This window comes from Austrofundulus limnaeus, unplaced genomic scaffold, assembly GCF_001266775.1.
Source record: "Austrofundulus limnaeus strain Quisiro unplaced genomic scaffold, Austrofundulus_limnaeus-1.0 Scaffold372, whole genome shotgun sequence".
Classification (NCBI taxonomy): domain Eukaryota; kingdom Metazoa; phylum Chordata; class Actinopteri; order Cyprinodontiformes; family Rivulidae; genus Austrofundulus; species Austrofundulus limnaeus.
In genome coordinates this window covers 539,411-544,767 of record NW_013952774.1, presented here as the reverse complement: position 1 = coordinate 544,767, position 5,357 = coordinate 539,411, and positions in this window count along the sequence as shown.

The window sequence follows — 5,357 nt, the reverse complement described above, 5'->3', positions numbered from 1 at the left end:
GAGTATGGTTTCTGCATGGATGAGTTGAAAGTTGGACTTACGTCGGGCGTGTTCGGTAGCTGGGTTGAGGCCATGGTGTGCTGTATCTGCTCCGCTTCTTGTTTCTTCGTCCAAGTCCAATGGGGTTGTTCCTCTTTTGTCTCAGCTCAGCCTGCTTTATAGGGAACCAGCGCCCTGCTCAGGGGCGGAGTTTGTGTTCCCTCCTCCCCTCTTGTTTTTATGTGTCAGTTCTGGGTAGGTTTCCCCAGACTAACTCCACCCTTCCATTTTCAAATGGGAATGTTTCTGATATTTAATTTGGCTCGGAGTGTAAGTGACTTTGTTGAATTTGAGATGCACCTCCTTCTGTTGTTGGATGAGTTCAAGATGATCTTGGTCTTCTGAATTCTCGCCTCGTAGTGTAGTTGCTTCCTACTCTTTGGTCCGTCTTCTAGTTCGAGAAAGGTCTGTTTGCGACCACGAGGAACTGGGGTTCCTCAGGGACAATGAAGAACGGGGGGACAGCGTGCGGTCCAGACCACTTCAACAGCTGAGACACAGTTGCCTCGAGGAGCTGCTTGTAAGTGGAGAACTCTTGATCACCGTAGTTTAAATTCAGTGCCTCCCTTGGTGCTGCTCCAAGGATCTTTCTAGGCTGTTCCACCGTTAAGACATGTCTCCCTCTTTATGGGTTTACCTCTACGATTACTCTGAAGTTCCTGATTCTGTAGTCCGGGTCAGGGTGGAAATGGCTCTGTTGGATCGCGATGTGCATCTTCCTTCAGTGCTGAGTGTCCAAGTGTTATTCTGGCTTCGGTCTCACTTTTTTATTTAGCACCTTTGTCTCCTCCTCCTGGAGGGGAGGGGTTCATGACTCCTCCTTCTTTGACTTCACCGTCGATTTTGAAAATTACCTTTTATGGTGATTACTCACTCGTTCCTTCACCATTCTTCATAGATGACATTCGATACTTTTAATGAGCCAATAGGGACCAACATTACAGTTCAGAATCAGGATTTCTTCAGGATATGTTGAATCTGTTTCCACACTAATCTTTGAAGCTTCTTGTCCCCAGTGTCTTTTCTCCACAATTATTGAGTTAGCTGCGTTTGAAGAAAGCGATTATAATAATATGAACTGAGGCTGTGAGTCCTCAGTCCTAAATTACTCTTTGTTCTGAAGAAGGGGTTTATATTCATTCTTCCTTGGGGGCAAGGCCCTGAGGCATAATTCTCTCAGAGCTACTCGTGCCAGGACAGCAGCAAACAGGATACCAAGAACTGTCAAGCAGTATGGCCAAATTTTTTCCAACATTTTTATAGCTCCATCTTCAACCGCTTCTGCTCCCTCTGCGACGATTTCAATGGCTCCCTTTGCCAGGGTCTTAACCTCCCTCAGAGCAGTTGTGTGCAAGGTCTCGTACCATGCACAGGTGTGTTTGTCATTGTCAGGTCCGCATTTCTTCCAAACTTCCTCTGGGTACTTGCATGTGAGGTTAGAGTAGAGTAGGTTTGGGCCTATCCACTCAAATCCRTGTGTTTCGAGGCCTAGGCACAGTCCTCTTCTGAAAGCATGACTTTCAGCTATCGWRATCATTGTGTCGGGGACTGAGGGGATTATATCTCCCCAAATCTCTCTCCGAGACTTCATATGGGGGCCTAAGATGCCATTAAGACAGTGATCACGGGCCATGGCTCGACAAAATATGTTGGTTGCACTTGATACCAAACCTTGGTAATAGAGGTCTGGTCTCATTTTGGCCCATACTGTTGCAGACTCATAAGTGTGGTACTCGTTTGAATAGAAATCCTCACAGTAACCCTCCCAACCTGGCAGCTCACTGCAGGGTCTTCGAGCCAAGCTTACCATGCAGGTGTGTCCAGCCTTGGCACAGGTCATTTTCCARGGCCTTGGACTGACATATCTGTCTGGTCTGTAAAGCCAAGAGGACCATATATCATGTTCTTTTGAGTACACTGTTGCCACATACTGATACTTTACCCAATAATTGTTGGACTGGGACAGGCAAGGGATCACCCAATGCTCCATTTCTTCTCTCTGAAACCCCCACCAWGTTCGGGTTTTATCTCTGCTGTGTCCCTCGACCCATCCTTGCAGCAATTCTTTGGTGCTGTTGTGTCTCAATATGCCCGTGCAGTCATACCTCCATGTTGACACAAACGAGATATCAACTTGCCACAGTTTGCATCTAGGGGAGGCTCGATGTCCTTCCCATTCAGAGTCATTGAGGCTGAGGAAAATTCTCTTGGCAACACATTTGTCGATTTTGTCGAAGTCTCCCTTGGGCACTGATCTTAACTCCTCGACTGTGGGCAACTTCTGGACATACATGTCTGAATGGTAAGGGCCCTTGAGCCCATGTCGATGTCTAGCGACGTCCTCTGGATAATCTCCTTGATAATGCACGACATCTTTTTTAATCCATATCCACGGGAAGGAGAAGTTTAGCCATTTCTCATGCATGGCTTTATGGGGGCTGAAAATTGATCTCCAGTTTGTGTAATAGTAGGATTGGAACCACAGTGGACCCAAAGGCAAAAAGTTTTGGCTCCCACACCTYACCCAGGTATTCCATATACAGGGATCAAGGCGTCTGATGTCGGTTAAGCATTCGTCCACAGTGTTGTATTTATTAGGATCGTAATGTGCAGTTCTTTTCTTACCGTGGTGCCCAGTTGGTGCAGCACTTTTGTGTGAAACGTTATGCGTGACGACAATACTGTGCTGGATAGTCTTGTTTGCTACTTTGGCCTTCTTTTTGTAGGATGTTGGGTGTTTCCTAGCTGGTTTAATTCTGGTTTGGTTTGTTACCGGGATTTTGTCACATTTGAGATCATAGTGTCCCCAAAATTCCCATCTTGGAAATATGGCCGAGCAACATATATGTTTGTGGGGCGCTGGAAATATAGCTTCATATTGCCAGTATCCTTGGTGTGCTAGGCCTAACAGAGGCCTGCATCCCCAGTTGCAGTGCCATTCTGGTGGTTCTCCTTCTGGCTGTATCCAGTTACACTTTGTTGTCTTAGCTTCATGATCTTCTAACATTTTAATCCATACCACCAGTCCATCTTTTGTGGCCAATATGTTTGAGATTGTCCAATTGTGGTCTTCCGTGAAGTTCTGTTGTGCCAATTCGTTTGTCCAGGCATCCCAATCATCCAGGTTGTCTTCCCATGCTTCATACCCCATTCTTTTCACTTTGTTCCAAAAATCAGTTTTGTTGGTTTGGTTAGCTCCCCAGGGTAGGAACAGGTTGAGAGCGCTGACATTCCAGCATGTCAAATTTCCATATTTTGTGTTGGCATGAAAYACTCTGGCATGAGTGRCTTCCCAKGGCCGGTATCCTACTTGATACAAAATTGACAAAATCAAAGCGACRGCAAGAAATAAAGCTAAAAGCCTTAAGCCAATCTCAACACATGGCTTCTTCTTACAGCTGCAGCCGCAGCTGTTTTTTGGGGGGGAATTTTGTTGGGGTCGGTACCTCCATCGTCGTCCTCTGGGTCTTCTTGGGTTTGTGACACGTAGTTGGTCTCCTCCATCTTCCTTCTGCTTAGTGTGGCTCACTGACCGGCTTCTTATCTTAGAGAAGGGGGGCGTTGGCTTTTTCTATTGGGGGTGTGGTTACCATTAATCTTTTCCTGTCATTTTAAGGCTCCACCCCCTCTCCTGGGATTATTGGGGTCAATCATCCCACAACCGATCCCACGGAGATGGTATAATGTCAAAATTATAATTTAAGGAGGAGGACTACGTGTCATACCAAAGATTCACTTACTTTCTCTCGCTCTTTGTCCTGCGCAACCGCAAAGGAACGCGGGTCAGGGATTTCAGGAGTGAGATAGAGTTGCGACGAGTTGGTGGGTCAGGTACTTCAGGGAGGGGGGCAGGGGCCTCATGTGTGCTGATCTCTTCACGACGACGCGCCAGAACAGTGATGGTGGCTCCAATGGAGTAAACTCCTTTTAAAGGGACAATCACCATTTGAACTGCAACCTTTACTTTACAAGTTGAGTCAGGGCGGATGGGAGTCCGGGTCTTCTGAGCCACGGTCCCAGGAATCTGCAGGATTCCTTGGCGATTCCACGCCTCAGAAGTGACCGTGTAAATTGCAGCTTTCTGTTTTGGCCGAGCTCCTCTCGGACACCAAGCATCGATGTTTGTGGTGTAGTAATATAGGTCAGACGCTCTGACCCTCTCTTCCCGAGGGATCGCAGGGAGTTCTGTTAATGGGATGAACTGGTTCTCGATCACCTCCTTAATGAGCGAGGCCCATGTAGTGAGCTCCCATGGTCCTTCCCAACCGCCTTCCTGTGCAGTTTCTTTCACATTGTCRGGTCTTTCATCAGGCCTCATGGCCATCGTCAAGGGTTCCCTGTATACCCTAAAAACCAAAGGGTGCTCCTGTAGTCCCACTAGGGGTTTTCCAGCTCGAACCCCATCTGCTTGAAAGGGCCAAGCTTTGTCAATTGCTTCATTCAAAAGGTCACATCGGAGGTTTTCGGATTTTCCTTTGTTCTTTGCCTCCTTGCCTGCTTCGGCCTCTGTGACCGGATCCAATGGGGGTGCAGAGGGATCGCATGAGAGTACAGGATACAAAAAAGGACCGAGGCCCATCGAGGAGGCTATAGCATCGGTAGTTTCATCTGGCGATACATACCTCAGGGGGTAGAAAAGCCTCCTCCCTTGCCATCCAAAAGCCTCGGCTGCTTGAACCAACGTGCCATTGCATGACAAAGATGAGCATGCGGGGCACCAGTCCAGTTTGTTTCCATCCCAAGAACAACCACATCCCTCGGGTATTACCCCWTTCCGGTCCCACTGAACGATCAGGGTGATCCTGGGCAGAGTATCAACTCTGCAAGTTCCGCAGATAAAGGCTTCCATTACCTTTACTGGGCTTCTTCTGATTCCTATAAGGTCAACATTTGACCTTGGAGGGGAGAGTGGTTTCTCGTGACCGGGYCCAACCCATACGGTCTCAAAATTACCTGCTTCCAGGCAAACCACGCATCCCTTATTACAGTGGTTCCATTCCACTGTTTCTGGATCTGGTGATAGATATCCAATCTTTGCATATTCAAGGGTCTTCAGGGCTCTTCCGACCCAAATACCCATTGTGCTTCTTCTCATGATTACCAACCCATTAATCGTGGCCATTCGAATGTAGGGTGGCGGAGAGTCATCGAGGTCCATGGCCATGTTCATTTCTGGTTTCTTAGCCTAGGGCTGGTTTCAGCTGCTCAACTCCTTGGATTCCTTTTTTCTTTAGCAACACTGTGTTCTGGTCTAACACTTTTATCACAGTGTCGACCTCATCATACTTCGGCTTGACTGCACTCGTACTGGGTTGGTC